Consider the following 21,248-nt stretch of genomic DNA (forward strand, 5'->3'; position numbering starts at 1 on the left):
GGGAGGGTCTCAGGCGAACTAGGACTTACTGCTGCAGCGGCAACCACTCAGGGGGCAGTCGGGCAAAATCGTGTCTGTTCGGGCGTGACCTAATTTGGACCCTGAAACACCGTAGGTGTGTGTATGATGATTTACTTGTTAACTATGTCAGAAAAAACATATTTGATTCTTACGGCAGGCAGTGTTTTTCTTTCTTTCAAATAAGAAGTATTTGACCGGCCAGTTTAATTTGTATGAACACACACTTTCTGACTATCACCTCTGAAGAATGTCGAAACAGGAGCTCCTTCTGCCGTCTCACCACTTGACATTTACTGGTATGCCATATCTAACTCGAGAATGGATTATCTGTGATTTGGCTCACGTTAAAAATATTTGCTTTTCACTATCTGGGTTATAAAGGGTGAATATTACCCTTGCCGCAGCTGTGTATTACTACTCAGCGCTAAACGGGTAAAAGTCGAAGACCGTGTTTCACAGATAAAGGTAACATAATTTGCTTGAATAATGTTTAGCCGACTGGCTTACCTTTCCGGCTGTTAGTGTCACAGAGTGCAGGCGCAACAGCTTTAAACGCTCCAAAGAAAATTATTCAACCCAGTTAAAATCCTAGCGATCTTTTCCAATGTGAAATAAAGGGTAGTACCAAAAAATAAATTTTATCTTAAAATTGGGTATTTTTGCAGTGACCAAACAAAAGACAGATTGAACCGTCTATAGTACTACATTTCCCAGAATCTCTAGCGCTGCAGTCGACGATCTGCCATGCGCAGTGACATCAGGCCAAAAAGATGATGTCACCTGCAAGAGCAGGATGATAATATGTTGTGTTGGGAAGGAGCTGAATTGCAACCAGAATAGGCAGTACTCGCTGTTAGGATGGACGTGGTACCGAGGTAGGATGCCGTTTTATTGGCGTGCTCATTTTATTTTTGGGGAATGTAGGATGTGAAAATGCGGGTAAGAAAAGTTCTACCGAGAGAATTAAAAAAACGCTCACAGCAGCCCGGCGATTCTATTGTGCGGTCAGACGATTTCTCTGTTATAAGGTGGATGGAATCAGGTTGGAAATGGGTGGGACAACGGTAGAAAGGCATAGCAAATGTAAAGAAAAAGAAACGAGTGGCATGTCAGGTCATTTTGCTGCTTTTAGTAAAGCCCTTACGGGAATTGCATTTTTCGCAGTTGTATTATTCAGTGCTTCGTTAATGATATCATTACAAATTCGAGGAATTCCATTTTTTCCCGCAAGCGCTCACCGATACAGGGCGTACAAATTTCTAAACGGTAGCCGCGTTTTTAATCATTTAAATGAAACAAAAACAAAGGTAGATGTAGCACATCGGATTACACCAGTAATGTTTGGATAGCCAGTGTGGGGCATCCATCATCTGCCATGGAGAAAACCGAGCCGGCGGCAAGGGGGGCAAGATTCTCCCAGCTAGAAGAAACCTCTGCTCGTGGCGAGCACGTTTCAGTCACTTGCACAAGGGGCTGCCTAATTCATTCTGCGTGACATTCAGTTTGGGAAAGTTTCTGGGAGAAACTGACAGCAAGGGCCGAATGTGTGTCATTAGACTGGAGATCAATCAGTCGGTGGTCATTCTTTATTGGGGGGAAAGAAAACAGTGTTTTGTATTGAAACAAAACATGTCCATTAAGGTCACGTTGAAGATCATTGTTACAATGGAGCACATTTGTATTGAATTAAAGCATTTTAAGCATTACATTGTTGCCGATCCCGCGAGCTACTGTAGTCGCCTGCAGCGCTGCACGCTGTGGTTGGTTATACTAGCTTACGCTGCCCCTCTCCCGTAGTAATGATGAACGCCGCAGCTCCGCTGTACTCGTTGCTTTTCCTTTTGACAGCAGATGTTTAAAACGGCTAATTTTTCAAAATTTTGTTTCATCGATCCTGCCTATGCAGTTTATTAAAAATTGTTAAATGTAAATTTGTGCTGATCGCTTGCAGTTTTTAAATTCAGAGTTAATTTCAAAGAAATTATTTTTCAAATTCAGAAAAATGCATTTTGGATCATGTGCGACGCTCCTTGGTCAAGCCTAATATAATACCCGTTCTGAGATGATGTATCGAAAATATCGGTTTTAAGTGAAATTTTCAGTCACTCGAACACTTGTCAATATAACGTTTGCAAATTGCTTCTGGATTGAGTTAAAATTAACTGCAAACACGGACTTTTGTTTTCTAATGTTGAACAAGTGGAAGTAGGCAGAGGGTTGAGGTGAAGTTTGCAGCAGAAACTTTTCAGTTGAGTTTCCACCTCCGTCATCCGAACTCATCCTTGATCAAATTCTAAATAATATATGTAATCAGTTGTACTAAATACTAAGTCTGTCTGGAATAAGGTGTCAGCGACTTGTAAAATGATAATAATTATGAAGCAAGGGCTGGTGCCTAACCAAAGGACTAAGTGACACATGTTCAGTTTCAGAATGAGAAATTGTGTTGGTTAGTTTCCAGCATGAGCAATCTGTCCTGTTGTATCATACCAGTATGGAAAACAGATTGCTTGTAAACATCAGACAGCAAATGGATGTTGTATTGACAGTTTCTGTAGCACAGTGAGGTAAATGTAGTCTTTAAAAGCCAGCAGAATGGTTATTTGAGTTGTAAAGGTAGAATGCAATGTGACACATTTAAAAGTGTGAATGCTTGCACATAACGCGTTTGTATGAGTTTAACCCAATAAAAAAGTGCTCATTAGGCATTTTCAAACTTAATTGTCATGTCTAAGTTGGAATGATGCTCAAGTATTGAGAATGTCGACACCATCCTGTGCACATGCAAAACCTGAAGGTGTCAGCATCATTGTGCTACATCCTAGTTAAAAACAGCTTGACCGGACCGGCGCTGAAAAGTCTAATAATAATAATAAGGCCAGCTGCTTTAGTTTTAAGTAAGTGGTGTTATTCCTCAGTATAAGTGGTAGTTTGGCATGCAAGTTTTGATTTATCATAGTTCCTCCTGCAGTTTGACTTGCTGCTTCATTCAATATTGGGGGTTTGGGGGAGGCAACAGGATATAAAAGCAATAATGATTAATTGGTGATCCAAAGCCTGTGTGTGAATGATAAATGTTTACTGTACAAGAATTAGGAATTTGTTTGTGATTTCAGAATTTTTTTTTTGAAATATGTAAATTCCCTGAAAATTTCTGCTGCACATATTCTATTGACATATTCATTTTTCTTTACTTGGAATGAGTAATAAAATGTGCACCCTAATCAGGGATTTCCTAGCGTTGTCCTGCTTTCTAGTCTAGTCCCATGTGTCTCATTACATAATTTGTTGCACCTCTGAAGGGTGTTTTTAGCTTTAGTGCAAGAGCAAAGCTTATTGGAAAATCCACTGTAAAGTTAACTAAAACATTTCTTACTTCAGTATTGGGCTATTCGTCATTTAAACAGTTAGATATGCAAAATCACTGCAGCAGGTTAATGCCTTTGATGCTCTTTGGTAGTATTTTATGTTTGCTGACAACACACTTTCATGCCGTGGAGTGATTCTTGGCTTTTCCCCTGTCCAGAATAGGAGAGAGGGCTGATTGATGTTAAAATGCTAGAGCCTTGCGAGCGGATGGCAGTGCAATTGGTAGACCTCCAGGAGGTGTTTTAAGTGTTTATGTCAACCGTGCCAAAGTGCTTCTTATTCTTCTGCACTGCAAGTTTTTTTTCCATAAATATTGATATGATTTATATTTTCCTTGTGATTATCCCCAAACAGTATGGCGAGTATTTTTATGTGATATACAGCTAAGACGACAGAAAAGCCAGGGTTGCATGTAGATAGATAGTTTATTAATCCCAAGGAGAAATTCACATACTCCAGCAGCAGCATACCGATAAAGAACAATATTAATTAAAGAATGATAGCAATGAAGGTATAACAGACAGACAGTAATTTTGTATAATAACGTTTACACTCCTCGGGTGGAACTGAAGAGTCGCATAGTGTTGGAGAGGAACGATCTCCTCAGTCTGACAGTGGAGCAGGACGGTGACAGCAGTCTGTCGCTGAAGCTGCTCCTCTGTCTGGAGATGATACTCTTCAGTGGATGCAGTGGATCCTCCATTATTGACAGCACTTTTTGTTTTATAATTAAGAACCCCTTTTTTTTTTTTGGTAAGGCAAGCTAAAAATGAATAATGTGTTTTGGCAACTGTGATTTCAAGAGACATTCATGACACTTCAGACAAACACAGAAGACTTTCAGCTGCTCCCTGGAAGTACAGAGAGCTGCTGGTTTCAACACTGAGGGTCTTGCAAAGTTCTGTATGTTGTGAAGATTAACATAAACACAGCTGCTAATTTGTAAGGCACCCAGATATGCGAGTCATACTGCATTCTTTATTTAGAAAATTCTTAAGTTTGGATTGCACACTTTTCTTTCAAAAGAAAGAGTTGTGAATTCCATCCATCCATCCATCCATTTTCTAACCCGCTGAATCCAAATACAGGGTCACGGGGGTCTGCTGGAGCCAATCCCAGCCAACACAGGGCACAAGGTTGTGAATTATAGCTTGTAATTGTTGAAGAGAATTTCTGATCCGGAGGAGGTCCTTATTCATCATCCATGTGTTTTAGGGAATTGAGGAATTCCAGATTACCTATCAATGCAAAGAAACCAACTGCATCTTCTCAGAAGTAATAGATAAAATAGGGTGTAATGACAAATCTATTCTATATATAGTATATGCAGTCATATGTGGTGGAACACAAAATAGAAGCTCAGTTGGAATAGCATTAAGAATTATATTAGTAATAAGGTAATAAAAATGTTACATTACACTTAGTAATTTTGTTATTTTTAGACAATGTTATTGAAGGATATTACTAATCATGTAAAAGACTATGCTGAAAATGGTCAGTGCCAGTAGCGATGCAGTTCTGTATATGCTTTAATAACTTATGAGGATATCTTTCCATATGATCTGCAATGCTGGGGACAGAAGCTTTCCTTGGTACGTCACCCACATAGACAACAGTATGCCTCTTTTTACCAATTGCTAAATCATGCTTTTTGCAGGAGCACTTGCATTAGGATCTTTTATCCATATGAAGACACCTGTACAAGCATTTCATTCGACAACTGAAATACTGTACACTTTTGCAATAAATACAACACGTTGTCCTCCTAGCAAGTATATACATACTGTAAGAGAGAGCGAGGTTAGGAGAACACGCTAATACAGTGCATGACGAACCAACACAGGATCCAGATTAGGACCCGAGTGCAGCCTTGCAACGGGTGACACCTCAGCACCACACTAGTTCAGATGGAGTGGAATGGTGTGAAGTTTTCTATGGTGGTTGGAGTGCCAATTCTGCCACCAACCCCCAAGTTTTTCTCTGCTGGTTGGAGGGCCTACATGAAGGAATGGATGCAGATTAACATATGAAATGAAATATCGGTGGGAGACATACTAACCTCACCTCACAACATTTGCTACTGCTAAATCTATTTTGCGTGCAGGGCTACTTTTCCGTTTGCTCCTCTGTATAATATAGGAAGAGTCTACCTTTTTCAAGGCAGATTCTTAAACACTCTGTTTTTTTTTTTTTAAAATAACTCTTTCTCCTTGCCGTTCACCTACTTTTTTAAAGCTTTGCATTACTTCTTCCCAGCTCTAGGCTCATTATCACATGCTTCTATGATCTTTATGCTTATTTTGTGACCACTATAATTTTTTCCTCCTTGATTTAGTAATTGCTTTGTATGCAACGACACGGTGAAATCTGTGCACAAATACAAAACTTAATGTTTAACCACAAATAAACATCTGGCATTATGTACACAAAAATACACTTTGTGATGTTTAGCCACATTCCTAAAGGGATCACTTTGTAGGCGAACAGCGATTGAACACATCCATCATATGTGATGAAGGCATCCACTTCAGGAAAAGGGAACTTGGTCATGGTGAATTACTACTGCAATTTATTCAAATGAAAGAGCAATATGAAAAAGGCACTAACAATCTAACAGTTTTATCATAAATGAAAAGCAGGTAAAATTCCACTTGCTCAGTTAAGAGAGCAGCCCACAAAACTGTCATGATTTAGGGTACCTTGTTAAAATAGTATGTGTGCATGATTAACATTGCAGGAAGTTCAACATCCGTCAGCTGGTGTTGCAGTATTCCTTGGCTTTAAAGGGGTAAGGTTACAACCCAGACATCCTGAAATAAAAGGTTCCAAACAAGCACAGTTCTTAAAGCTCTAGCATACTTCCCTTTTTAAAAATACTCTGAAGGGTAATACCGGTGTTAGTAATGGCACAAGGAGTTGCAATTTATTGTTTTCCTCAAGATGAAAGATGTCCATCATTCTGTTCATCTGTATCCTGCAGTATTCATTACAGATGTGAGATGTAAAATTCTGCCCCAGCAGCTCCGCGGTCAAGGCAGATGTCCATTGTGGATGATGTGTCAGTCCATCACAATGTGCAGTCTTTCAAGGGCTCACCCTCATTCTTTTAGTCACCAGTTAAGCAAACAGCATGTCTTTGGACTGTGATTGGCCTTCTCTAAAGGAAAGCAAAGTAAACATGGGTGGGATGTGTATATTTTACATAGGAAGCACCTTAACTTGGGAATCCAATCCAAATGCTGTATGGTGGCAGTGTCGTATCATACTACAAGATAAAGAATTCCTCTAAGTTAAGACTGTAGACTGGCTAAAAATTTGACTGCACAACTATTGTCCAGTTGCAATTAAGTTGTTGAGTTTGTACCTTGAAAAGTCAACTGAAAAATTAAAGTGTGAGTTGGTTGAAACTTGAAGCAAGAAAGCAGATCTAAAGTTGACTTGTTGTACTATATTACAAAAGAATGTAAAATGGTGCCCTCAGACACCAGGGACCTCATGCATAACGCCGTGCGTGGAGTTCGCACTATAAAATGACGTAAGCACAAAAGCTGAAATGTGATTATGCACAGAAAAATCCAGATGCACAAATCTGTGCGTACTCCAACTTCCACGTTCTTCCGCTCAATAAATCCTGGTCAGCGTGAAAAGTAACGCTCGTGCACGCGCCCAACTCCTCCCAGAATTACGCCTCTATGAATATGCAAATCAATATAAATCGCCCTTAAGCTCAGCCTTCTGTGAAAAGACAATGGGAAAAGCACGGGGAAAATATAAGAATTTCAGCGAATGCCAAGTGGAGGCAAAGGAAAAACATACTATTTGTTGATATAAACCGTGATATAATCAACAAAAGGAAGTTGATCGAGTGACATAGCATGTCGGAGAAACTCGAAAGCTGAAGTTCACAAAGTTGCACAGTGCCAAAATAAAAAGAAGTCGCATATCAAAGTTGCAGTGAAAAAGTGAGTTGTAGCCCACCGTCTGAGCTTATTAGGGTACATACAAAAAAAATTGGCACACAGTGGGGAAAAAAGCACGAAATGTCAACTTTAATCTCGAAATTTCCACTTTAATCACGTAGTTTATTTTGTCATTAAAGTAAAACATCATAAACTTCATCTTAAAATAATTTAATTCACTAATTTCTCAAATCCCGTCATAACTAAGCAAGTTAAATGCTTTGTTTTGTATTTGATCTTCAATGTGCTCTATGTGTGTGAATCACTACGTGCTTCCGTTCTTTCTCTTCCTCCGACAGGACACAGAGTCCATTACATTCATGATATTACAGCTTTCTAAATGATTAAAATACTGAGATGTATATGTGATATCATTTTCATGATGATTGGAATGAAAGCATGTTATTAAACATGGGAACACGATGGCACAGTGATTGTTCATGTCTCACACAAGATGCTGCTGTGCCACGTGCGACCTTCGATAAAATTATTTATTGTAGCAATACTGTGTCTTTCAAACGTACTAACCTCCAATTCCTGTCGTTACTTTTCTTTCCCCAAATACCCAATCGCCACACAATCAGCTCTGTAATAGACGTTAAGCCATCTGTAAGCTTACAATGACAATTCTTGTATGTCTGTAGTCCTAGGGTGTTGTACCGTGTTAGCCATTATGAATGTAGAGATAAGCCAAGCAAAATGACACCTTTTATTGACTTACTTAAAAGATTACAATATAAAAGCTTTCGAGGCAACTCGGGCCCCCTTGCCTGAGTTCTTGGGATGAAACTGTTTCTGAACTGCGAGATCCGTACAGGAAAGGCTTTGAAACGTTTTGCCGTGGCTGAGGCAGCGTGGACTTGATAATTCTCTGTCCGATCAGCTGCTGCTGTGATTCCCCACTCAGATACAGTGATAGAAATACTCCAAATGGTGGTGCAGTGAGAGTAATATGGGAAAAGATGATCTGCTGTGGCAACCCTTAAAGGGAGCAGCTGAAAGAAGAAGAAGAAGAAGGTGGTGCAGTGAGAGTAACAACGCTAAAGCAGTTATGGTATTTGCAATACCATGGCTATTCCCTGGACCGTTATATTGTTACAAGTTAATTACAAACATATGCATTACACTAATCAACAATATGAGGTTAGTTTCAGTGTATTTATAAAGCCGCGTCAGGAAAATAAAGAGTAACCACACGGGAACAGTAGCACTGCTTTGACACTGGGTGCCGCCAGTCTTCAAAACCGAACGGAGAACTTGCGTACGACAGGGTGTGAGGTATTGTGGAAAAGTGCGTGGCTTTACGCCAAGTGTAAGTTTTATACATCGTGATTTGAATGTGGAAACGTTCTTACGCAGCTCCAGGGCTTTCAGATATGTGTGCAGTAAAGACGGACAGAAAGCCCTGACAGCAGCAATGGTTGTAGATAACTAATTGCCCTCCAAGCACACTGATAGGCATCAGGGGCCAAAAAAAAACTTGATTGGAGTCCTTAAATTAATTAGTTCCAGTGATCCCGAAGAAAATTATTATATCTGATGGTACTCCCATAACAATAGAAGACTAAATCCATCCATCCATCCATTATCCAACCCACTATATCCTAACTACAGGGTCACGGGGGTCTGCTGGAGCCAATTCCAACCAACACAGGGCACAAGGCAGGAAACAAACTCTGGGCAGGGCGCCAGCCCACTGCAGGGCAGGCACCCACACGCTAAGCACACATTATGGAAAATTGATATAAAAAAATGTATATGTACTGCTCATTTCTTTAGTGGTCTCCATAAAAAACATTATCTAAAATCACAACTACTCTATAATTGTTTTGAAAGCGTATGTATTATTGATATGCTTCATAAAGTATGAAATCAAAATATGATAATGCATAATGTCTTGGTATGAGCTATTTTGATTGCAATGTGAATAATAAATGGGGTCTATTGATCGCTTTCTTAAGCGCTTTTAGTAATTCAATGATTCTTTTTTTTTTTTTTTTGCTTCCCTGTTGTAAATTGATTTTAGTGAATCGGAGTCTGTGTGGACAGCCCTTTTTTTAACGCTGATATAATTATATCGACATGCCCTCAATATTTGTGTAAATGTTTGCCTAAGGAAAGAGAGTTGGGTCAAACCCCTATGGCAGTTTAAGTGATGAATGGAGAATAATGGGTTGTCTCTCATCTGTTCCAAGGTGGTCATTCTGGAGATCTGTTTATAGGTCATGTCTGTTTGGGGTCACAGTTCTTTTTCTGAGTTGCCAGTTTCTAGACTGGGCATGAAACAGACAAACATTTTAAATGCCTGGTACTATCTATAATTACATTGTTTCCCTGATTTAATCTTTAAATATACCTGAATGATCTGATCGCATTTGTGACAGTACAGTATACATATTACCTCTGCTTATTCAGTACTGAGGGAGATTTCCTTAAGAGCTGCCATACTTTCATTGTTTTCCACCTTTAAATCAATTTTTTAAAGTGAGACTTTCACGTCCTGTTTCCTTTTATTATTGTTTTATTGTGTGGCTTTGGCAATTCTTTGTTTTGTATGTGGTTCTGTAAAGTGTTGTTTTTTAGTTTTTAATAATAATTATTACTATTTGGCTGGAAAGGATATTTGCAATTGAATAAGATGAACCACAAATGTGATGTGAAGGTCTGCTTTTTGTATTCTACCTCACTTTGTCTTACACATCCTTTGCTTTTTTTTTGAGTTAAACTTCTTTGTGTACAATGTCTTTCAAATTAATATTCACTTCAGTTAATAAGAAATATTTAGATTTTAAGAATTTCAGCTATTGACATAGCTGATTATATACTAGTTCCTTGGGGAAGTACTCTGAGCCAAAAATAAAGAAGAAAAATAAAATGTAAAAGTTCTTGAATATATTAAAAAGCAACAAAGTATGTGTAAGGCAGGGAAAAAAAATGCTAACCAATCTGTTGAGTTAGGGGAAAAGGATTGTAGAATGCACTAAAATGGGAAACATTAACATCTTGATTTAGGGATCTCAAAAGAATATTTGAGAATAGTTGCATCTCTAGTTTTTTTGAATGTTTAGCTTGAAATAACCAGTGGATATGAATTTAGACAGAGATACAAACACTATGTGAGACTGGTATAACAAAGCTGAAAATCGGGGATTTGGGGAAGGCATCAATGTCAAGGTTAGACACAATAGGTACTAAAATCGCCTCTTCTGATGATTTTTTTTTTCTTCTTTCAATAGACCTGTACAGAATATTCTGAAATGCGGAGAAAACTAGGGCTGCTAGCTACAGGCTAGTGTTGGTTACACTATTTGCTGCTTTTCAGGAACCACATTGGTAATGCATATAATCCATTGAGAATAGAATTGGAATGGCAAAAGAAATCAAAAAGTATTTTTGACTTCTACAAATTGACCACCATTCCACCCTCAACAGAACAACTCATCAGGGCTCTCCTGAATTTAATTAGTGAAATGTCTTTGTCAATGGAAGTTATGCATTTAGCTATTACTGGCCCATGGTGTTGAGGAGAATCTACCTTCTGATACCTTGTCGCAAAATATTCTCTTTATTTAGTCATTTTAATGTATTTCTTGTGTCATGCCAAGAATAATAATACACCAAACCCAACACTGGCGTTTTGAAAAAAATGTAAATATGAAAAATTGATAATTTTTTTTATTTATGTACTAAATTAAAATGTATACATGCAAGTTCAAATTGCTTTCAGTGCCTGCCCAAGTAATGTATTGAATTTCATAAATGTATGCAGTGAATTGTTAGTAAAAAAAACAGAAAAAAAAACTTAGTAATATATTCAGGAACATGTATGTTTATTATGAATATTATTATGTTGTTCACAAGAACAGGGTGAAGTTGTTTGTGAATGTGTAAGCCTGTGTATATAGTGTCACAGGAGGCTGGGAGTTAGACCCAGCCGGGACACCCGGAAGGACCAGGAGGTGGTCTATACGTCCCCCAGACCACGAGGGGTAAAGCCGCCCTGGATGTTGATGGGACCACAGGGAAGGAGCAAGGAGGCTCAAGCCCAATGGTGCCCGTGGCCACCGCCAGGGGGCACCCAAAGCGTCGTGGAGCCAGGGAAACATTCACTTCCGTCACACCTGGGTGGGTGGAGGAATGACCTTCGGGGACACCCGGAGTGCTTCCTGATGTGGCGGAAGTGCTGCCTGAAGAGCGTCATCAGGCACCTGGGAATAAAAGGGGCTGCCTCACTCCAATCGGAGAGCTAGAGTCGGGAGTGGGAACAGGACGAAGCTCACGTGAGGAGATTAAAGGCGGCCCATGGACATTTGGAAGGAAGACCCGTGGAGAGGGTGATTGGTGCTGGGGGCACTGTGTACTGTGTGGGACTTATTTGGTGTTTAATAAATGTGTGTTTGGCAAAGTGCTGGTGTTAACCTGATGGTGTTCGGACCCGAGCTCACGATAGTTAAATGTATAATATTTATTTACGTATATAATGTAAGAATTAGCCGATGTGGCTTCATTTCCGATTTCAATTTCAACAAGTTACCAGAATCCTATTTTAATTAATACTGCTGCAGTCAGTTGTTTTACTCGCACCAAAGTTGTCTGTGGCATGAAGCTAGTATACATGTGGGTAAGCCTAGATGGTAATGCTGGCCAGTGGTCAGTTATGGTGGCTAACCACAAGAAAGCTACATCACCTTTAGTTGTGCTTTGCTTATCTCAATATGAATCCAGTAAAAGTAAGAGAATGGACAAGAGAGTGTGTTGTCCCAACTCAGTTTGTTAAAAGCAGGTCCCATCTTGGAATAGTGAGGTTGCTAGCTTATATCTCATTTCTTGGCTCCCTCTGCTTGGCTAGCCTACTGATGAAGCCAAGTTGTTTTGGCCACTTCATATACTTTGGGATGAATAGCACAATAAATGGCACTATCGTTTTTTGGAAAAACCCTTTTCAGTGCCAGGAGTGCTATACTGTGGTGCTATTGTTGACAATATGATTGCTTGGCCAAACTGGTTCTTCCTCCCGAAATAGCCAGGTGACAATTGAATATTTCTCCTCAACCTGGATCACAACACTGCACCATTTCCCAAAATGCCAACAAAGGGATTCAATCAATATTTGCCACAGTGGACAGCTGCAGCCACTATGCTGCTGTGAGGGATCCTAATTATTTCCTTTTAAGAAGAAAACTTTATTATTTTCAATATTGTGGTTTTCAAGATTACAAGAAGTGCTGACAGCTGCTGGAACTCGCCTATCTAAATAAATCTGCCAAGCAGCGAGCTAAGGATGAAACAAGCCTGTCAGAGTTCATATTGTCATGCAGCTCACACAGAATTTGATTTCATGTTGAAATTCTCCATGTCTTGTTTCTTTATGCTCCACAAAGATACAAAGAGAAACTTTAATCAGAACAGTTTTCCGTTTAGTTAACTGAAAAAGAAGACCTTCTCTTTAACTACAAAATCTTCTGTCCCCTTTTTTTGTCTTTTAATAGAAAATGTATTGGCTTTCTTTCTTTTTTGTTATAAGATATTTTATACCTAATAGCCTAAAACTTGTTGAATTATAAAAAGATGCAAGTGTATAAAGCTGTTAATGTTTGTTTTTTTTTACCCATTTTTTTTTTATTAAAATGTTACTTTTGCTCCGTTGTTCTCTCTCCATTTATTAAAAAAAGTCTGTTTCTGGTTTGCTTGCTCTTGTGTTGTAGATCCAGGTGATGTCGTGTGCCATTGACCACACACTTTAGAAATTATGTCATGGTTACTGGCAAGCACTCACCTGCATGGCTGGAAAAAAACCCATCAATATTCAGTCCTATAGATACAGATAAATAAGGTTTATCTGCATAGTTCATTTAAAGTTTAAAAATAGGTTAAACGATTGTACCCTGGTATTACACGGAGTAAACCGTTATAAGAATGTTAAATAAGATTAGTGCCACAATTAGACTAGTCCCAACTAGATTAGCACTGGCTAACCTTGGAAAAAGCTGTGCAGCTTAATTTAATCTATACTGTCGAATATTTATGATATACTTAGCTCCACACAAGGCCAGTAAGTCGGTAAGCACCTTGAACTTGTGCAGTGTTGGTCAACTCAATTTGCTTTCTTATTTAAAAGTATTAACACTAAGTTATGTTTATAGAGGAAAGGAATGGGCAGTTAAAAGGAGACTTGGCAACAGAATACAGTTTCTGTCCTTGAGAGTTTTCAGTAACTTTGTCACTCATTATTGGTTGTTAGGGTTTTTAATATTTTCAGGGTGGCACAGTGGTTATCAATGATGCCACCCAGATGCAGTCCATTACTCAGTTGTTTTCTTTGTGGTGGTAGCTTTTTCTCTTGGTATCTGTGTGGATTTTCCTCTCACCTTCTCAAGACGTACAGGTTAAGTTAATTAACCACTTGTGAGTATGAATGTGGGCCCGTAATCCTACCATAGTTTAAACGACAAAATGACTTAGGTGCTATTGATGATTGAATGTTTCCTTTCAAACACCGTGTTAATTTGTGCTTGTGTGGGTCAAATGCACATGGCAAGTGGCAGGACACGTTTCCCCAAACGGTGATACTTGTAAATCTGCTTGGCTCGTAGTTTTATGTGGTCATTCTGCCCCTTAGTCTATTGCAGATATTTCCCAGGTAATACCTTTTGTCATTTGTGAAGATGTATCTTCATTATTTATTACGCTTGAATGGATTAACTAGGCTACAAATAAGTGAACTGATGAATGTGTTGTTTTAATGTTATTAAATGCCTGCCAGATATAAAAACAGGCATAATGGTGAGCATTTGAAGATTATGTAGAAATAGCTGAGCTACCTTTGTAAGACGGGTTGAAATCTAAGTAATCAGTGTAGACCTCAGTGTTAACATTTGCAGTGTGCCATCTATTGGGATTTATTATTTAATTCATATAGTAGTAAAATGCATTGCTATACATTTTTGTAATGCGCCATCTGTTGGAGTGTCAAATGCAATGCATTTTATTACTACTATTATTTATGATGTACCATCTGTTGCAATAATAAATGCAATGCATAGGTTTCTGTTTATATGCCATTTGGTATGGGATTCATAAAAGCAGTGGTAATGTTAGTTATGCACCATTTGTTGGAATTACAAATACAATGCATTTTATTACTGCAAATGTTTGTGATTCACCATCTATTAGAAAGAGAGGAATAGTAACTAGGGCGGCACGGTGGCACAGTGGTAGTGCTGCTGCCTCGCAGTTAGGAGACCCGGGTTCGCTTCCCGGGTCCTCCCTGCGTGGAGCTTGCATGTTCTCCCGTGTCTGTGTGGGTTTCCTCCGGGCGCTCGGTTTCCTCCCACAATCCAAAGACATGCAGGTTAGGTGGATTGGCAATTCTAAATTGGCCCTAGTGTGTGCTTGGTGTGTGGGTGTGTTTGTGTGTGTCCTGCGGTGGGTTGGCACCCTGCCCAAGATTGGTTCCTGCCTTGTGCCCTGTGTTGGCTGGGATTGGCTCCAGCAGACCCCCGTGACCCTGTATTCGGATTCAGCGGGTTAGAAAATGGTTGGATGGAATAGTAACTGGATGGATGCACAGATACTTCATCTTTTTATCAAGGTGGATAATGTCATTGCTGTATGAAAATGGATTTGAAATTTAATTAGATAGGTGGTGTATGATGGTCCTCCAGATCGTTTACATCAGCCAACATCGTAGAACATTTCGCAAAGCAAGCAGTTTTGTAATACGTAATGGTATTGATAAACTTTTCAGATGCTTTCAATTGCTGTAGCACCTGAGCTTTTAGCCAGGCCTTTTTTCAGTAACCTGATCGCATATTTGTAATGTCCTGATCCAGCAGTGTTGTCAAACATCATTCATTAGTGAGTTAAGAGTTCGCTGAATCTTTGTCTCTTGCTTGCAACCGTTGGTGTCTGAGCTAGGCTGTGAATATCCATGACTCCGTGATTTTATTTATTTATTTTTTTTAAATCTGCATTCATCGTTAACTTCAAATTATAAAGTGATCCCTATTAGTTAAAACCTTTTCAATCTGTATCTTTTCTTAGGGTGAGTATATTAGTTTAAGTGTAAACATGTACACTACAAGGTCTCGATTCTATTCCGAAATAGAATTAGTGAAGAAATCCAATCCAAACTCTGGTGTTTACTTTAAATGTAGCCTTTGCATTTATATGCTCATTCAGTTTATGAGGATTAGATGTGTTATTTGCACATAGAGCATTGTGATGTAAGTCATCCACATGGATCCCTGTGTATTCTTTCTGCCATTGTGTCTTCTTTAAATAGTTTGCAGTTTCCGTAAGACCCTTCCAGTTTAGCATTAGTAGCTTTATCATGCTTTTAAGTTTTTTCTTTTGTTTTCTTGCTGCACCTTGTTATTTCCTTTGTCTGCCACAATGCACAAAATAACATAATCAAGCCACATCTTTGGGAGAAAATCCAATCCGAGTTTAAACAGATGGGCCATCGTAATTGAAAGGCATATACAAAAGCAGCCTGTATCCAATCTCAAAAAAAAAAAATCAGATACCATATGGTTCTGGCTGGGTGTTTACATCAAAATCTTATTTGTGTCAGATGTATGAAAACAATGGGAATCGGGTCATATCAGCATAGTCGTGAAAACATGGCCATATAGTTGTCACGGTTTTCTCTGTCTTAACCCGAGAAGCAGTGTTTTAAAGTACCTTGGGGTGGTGTCTGTACCCTGACATACTTTTAGTAACCCCGGCATATTGTTCTACCAGTCTATCCATTTACTTTTTTTGGTACACTGTATTCATCCCTGAGGGGAAATTGTCTTTTTGCATGACCTTTTCATGTGATGTTTCTCTTATTTCATCTCTTATTGGCACTATTGTTATTAATAGTATATTGTATTATACCCGTGCTTATGGCGTTGATGTTGACTTTTTTGTTTATGGTGAGTGAGGTGCAAGACGCTAAATTAGTCAGCATTTCTTGCAGGCAGTAACAACTAACAAATGTTCCCACTACGTTCCGCCTATCTTAAGCTGCTGGAGGGCTGGGATTCTTCAGAAACAGCCTAATATGACTGGTGATGCATGTGAGCTTCTCTTTAGTTATTCAGTTTGATATTGTGGTTTTCATAGTGGCCCTGCGCAAAGCAGTTTAAATTGGAGAAGAAAGCAGTTCATAAATGCATATAGCTAAACAAATTCAGAAATATTGGGAAGCCATTTCATTGAGTAAGCAAAGAGAAGAAAACTTAATGACACAGACTGAAGACAGTGAGGGAATGCACATATTCCACTCAGCATTTGGTGCCCTCAATTATTCTGTGCTAATCTCGCATATCTTCGCACCTTCTGTGCCAGTCTGAATGACTCCTTCCTGCTGAAGCAGCACTTCAGATTTCCTTTTTGTTGCTGGTGCTTCCTTGTCACCAAGCACTTTATATGTGTGCATCATCCTTTGAACAAGGAAGGTCCTGCAGACCAAGCAGCTTTGCATGCTCCGCCCTTTTGCTTATTACTTTTTTAGCCATATTTGTGTTGTTCACGGTGCAATGACTAAAACGTACTTGTCATTTAAAATTAATATTATTTTGCTTCACTTTGAAAGTGTTTTGTTTTGCTGGTAACATTAACTCCATTGTGTTTGCATATTCAGGCTATGCTTATCTCCTGGCATCAGAGGCGTGTGGCAAAACAAGGGCGTCTTTTCAAGTCTGGTGGACAGAAACAGCATTCATTTACTTTGTGGTGGTTTTTGTCTGTACACAAACATGAAAATAGTTTTTCTGGCTTATTAATCCATTCCCTTAACCTTTTATGTAATATTTCTGTATGTTATAAACTGCGGGTTCAATGAAATCTACTTCCAATTGGAAGGCTGTCTGGTGTTTGTGAAGATTTACATCACAATGACAAACAATGAATAAAATAATCATGTATTTCATTCTGTCCATGCCATAGTGAGCACTCTTTTTTTTTTTTTTTAATTTTTAAATGCTAGTTTATGAAATATCGTAATGACATTTTATGCCCAGTGGGGGCTTGGAGGTCTTGTGGCCTCAGAACCCCTGCAGTCCTCTGGAGTTTTTGTTTTTTTTTCTGTCCTCCTTGGCCATCGGGCCTTACTTTATTCTTTAGTTACTTAGTATTGCCTAATCTTATTTTTATATTTTTCTTTTTTCTTTCTTCATCTTGTAAAGCACTTTGAGCTACATCATTTGTATGAAAATACATCCATCCATCCATTTTGCAACCCGCTGAATCCTAACTACAGGGTCACGGGGGTCTGCTGGAGCCAATCCCAGCCAACACAGGGCAGAAGGCAGGAACCAATCCTGGGCAGGGTGCCAATCCACCGCAGGACACACACAAACGCACCCACACACCAGGGCCAATTTAAAATCGCCAATCCACCTAACCTGCATGTCTTTGGACTGTGGAAGGAAACCGGAGCGCCCGGAGAAAACACACGCAGACACGGGGAGAACATGCAAACTCCACACAGGGAGGACCCGGGAAGCGAACCCAAGTCTCCTAACTGCGAGGCAGCCGCACTACCCACCGTGCCACCCTTGTATGAAAATGTGCTATAAAAATAAATGATGTTGTTGTTTTGTCTTCATTGTAAGCACATTAACCAAGAGTTCTTAATTATACAGTTCTGTACCCAGGCCATCCATTTTTTCTGAATCCATTTATACCACTGTATGCTCGTGGGCTCCTTGAGTATATCCTAGCAGCACCGGAAGAAAGGCAGGATCCAAAGTGGAGCCCTGCAATAGACTGTGTGTGGAATCTAGGACCAAATCCAGCCTTACACTTGATGCTGCTGGGATTGGCTCTGCCCCTACAACCTTAAAGTGGATTAAGTGTATTTGAGAATATTCTGTTACATTGCTTTTGTTTTGTGAAAACCGTGTGACCGTGATGTTGCTAAAATTGTAAGTTTCTGTACACTTCTTCCTTGTTCCTAAGAAACACAATTAAATTGTTTGTAACCTTTGGCTTTATGTCTAGCTGGCCTCAGGTTTGTAGAAAATCTTTTCTTGCTGGGGCTTTGTGTTATTGCTTGGAAGTCCAGCTGGAATATGAGAGTGTGAAATTGAGAGAGATTAAGGAAGGGGAAATGAAGGTCTTCTTCAAATCTTGCTTTTCTATTGCTCTATCATCATTTGAAGCAATGGCCTGTAAATAAAGAGCTTTCACGAGAAAGGAATTTTCTTTTGCTTTTGTTATAATCACTATCACAAAACACTTGCTTAGGGAATCATTGTATTTTTCTAGAGCATTTGTGTAGTTAATATTATAAGAAATACCAGGATTTATTGTATGCTTTTCATAGTCCTTGCTGTTTTGCTTATTGTACAGCAGTACATTACAGTATTGTTATCTTTTAACAGACAGCGAGCAAGCTTGTAAGATCCTGGCAAAATCCTGTAGCTGTCTAAATTAAAGTTCACCTTGGCCGCAGGGCTACATTACTGTCAGGGTCTGTCGGTTTTGATGTCATTCAGTTTTCCCAAACAGTCATTTGGGCAGCACATTAGAAAAATCAGGCTCTGTGAATTCACTGCATGTTTCTGTAGCAGTGTCGCACAGAACTGAAAGAACAAAGAAGCTCTTTGGGCTTTTGCACACCGTGTGTAAAGTGCTTGAGTGGGACAGAACAATTGCCACCAATGTCCTGTGGCTGCTGCTGAGGCATCAATGTTAGGCGTGAGTGCTTGACAATTACGTGCACAGCCAAGTGTGAAAGTGCTGCTGATTCCACCCTCCTGTTTCCCATCTCTTTCCATTTATTTATTCAATTTAAGTTTGCATTAACGCAAGCTTTTTTTTTTTTTATTTTATTGTACTTGAAAGTAAAAATATTTTCCTTTCATTTATCAGCAATGTAAGCGAGCCCATCTTTCATCTTTCTTTATGCCTTTGGCCTAGCAGCTCTTAACTGCTCAGCTTGATCCACCTGGCCTGTTCAAACAAACTTATCAGGGCTGCTGATTCCGGACTAACTAGGGAGCAGTGCAGCAGCCTCTGCCAGGCGTCTGTTTCCTCTGCATATCGGGCTTATTGTCACATGGGGATGGTCATTGGGTTACATTTCCGTGGGGTATTGATATGTCATTACAAAAAAGTAATGTTATTTGTGAAGGGTAGTTATCAGGGTTAAGAGGGCACACAAAAATACAGTGGTGTGAAAAACTATTTGCCCCCTTCCTGATTTCTTATTCTTTTGCATGTTTGTCACACAAAAAGTTTCTGATCATCAAACACATTTAACCATTAGTCAAATATAACACAAGTAAACACAAAATGCAGTTTTAAATGATGGTTTTATTATTTAGGAGAAAAAATCCAAACCTACATGGCCCTGTGTGAAAAGTAATTGCCCCTGAACCTAATAACTGGTTGGGCCACCCTTAGCAGCAATAACTGCAATCAAGCGTTTGCGATAACTTGCAATGAGTCTTTTACAGTGCTCTGAAGGAATTTTGGCCCACTCATCTTTGCAGAATTGTTGTAATTCAGCTTTATTTGAGGGTTTTCTAGCATGAACCGCCTTTTTAAGGTCATGCCATAGCATCTCAATTGGATTCAGGTCAGGACTTTGACTAGGCCACTCCAAAGTCTTCATTTTGTTTTTCTTCAGCCATTCAGAGGTGGATTTGCTGGTGTGTTTTGGGTCATTGTCCTGTTGCAGCACCCAAGATCGCTTCAGCTTGAGTTGACAAACAGATGGCGGACATTCTCCTTCAGGATTTTTTGGTAGACAGTAGAATTCATGGTTCCATCTATCACAGCAAGCCTTCCAGGTCCTGAAGCAGCAAAACAACCCCAGACCATCACACTACCACCACCACCATATTTTACTGTTGGTATGATGTTCTTTTCTGAAATGCTGTGTTCCTTTTACGCCAGATGTAACGGGACATTTGCCTTCCAAAAGTTCAACTTTTGTCTCATCAGTCCACAAGGTATTTTCCCAAAAGTCTTGGCAATCATTGAGATGTTTCTTAGCAAAATTGAGACGAGCCCTAATGTTCTTTTTGCTTAACAGTGGTTTGCGTCTTGGAAATCTGCCATGCAGGCCGTTTTTGCCCAGTCTCTTTCTTATGGTGGAGTCGTGAACACTGACCTTAATTGAGGCAAGTGAGGCCTGCAGTTCTTTAGACGTTGTCCTGGGGTCTTTTGTGACCTCTCGGATGAGTCGTCTCTGCGCTCTTGGGGTAATTTTGGTCGGCCGGCCACTCCTGGGAAGGTTCACCACTGTTCCATGTTTTTGCCATTTGTGGATAATGGCTCTCACTGTGGTTCGCTGGAGTCCCAAAGCTTTAGAAATGGCTTTATAACCTTTACCAGACTGATAGATCTCAATTACTTCTGTTCTCATTTGTTCCTGAATTTCTTTGGATCTTGGCATGATGTCTAGCTTTTGAGGTGCTTTTGGTCTACTTCTCTGTGTCAGGCAGCTCCTATTTAAGTGATTTCTTGATTGAAACAGGTGTGGCAGTAATCAGGCCTGGGGGTGGCTACGGAAATTGAACTCAGGTGTGACACACCACAGTTAGGTTATTTTGTAACAAGGGGCAATTACTTTTTCACACAGGGCCATGTAGGTTTGGATTTTTTCTCCTAAATAATAAAACCATCATTTAAAAACTGCATTTTGTGTTTACTTGTGTTATATTTGACTAATGGTTAAATGTGTGTGTTGATCATAAACATTTTGTGTGACAAACATGCAAAAGAATAAGAAATCAGGAAGGGGGCAAATAGTTTTTCACACCACTGTAGACTTTATGTAGAAAGAGAGAGCTGAGCCCCATCCTTAGACTGGATCTCCATCCCCTGACTTGTTCTTTTCTATCACATTTATGTGGAGTTTCTTGGCATGTTCTTTTGTCATCTTTGTGTCGACTTGTC

The 21,248-nt window shown here is 39.4% G+C and overlaps 1 protein-coding gene across 1 annotated transcript in view; it reads left to right on the forward strand.

Moving 5' to 3' along the window:
* The first annotated feature begins 818 nt into the window (after positions 1-818).
* daam1a (dishevelled associated activator of morphogenesis 1a) overlaps positions 819-21,248 on the forward strand; it is a 305,416-nt gene continuing 284,986 nt past the window's right edge. The window contains exon 1 of the mRNA XM_039741919.1: positions 819-896. The gene's annotated coding sequence lies outside the window, so the exon portion shown is untranslated. The remainder of the gene's footprint in view (positions 897-21,248) is intronic.

Source organism: Polypterus senegalus, chromosome 18 (assembly GCF_016835505.1).
Source record: "Polypterus senegalus isolate Bchr_013 chromosome 18, ASM1683550v1, whole genome shotgun sequence".
In the NCBI taxonomy this organism is placed as follows: Eukaryota; Metazoa; Chordata; class Cladistia; order Polypteriformes; family Polypteridae; genus Polypterus; species Polypterus senegalus.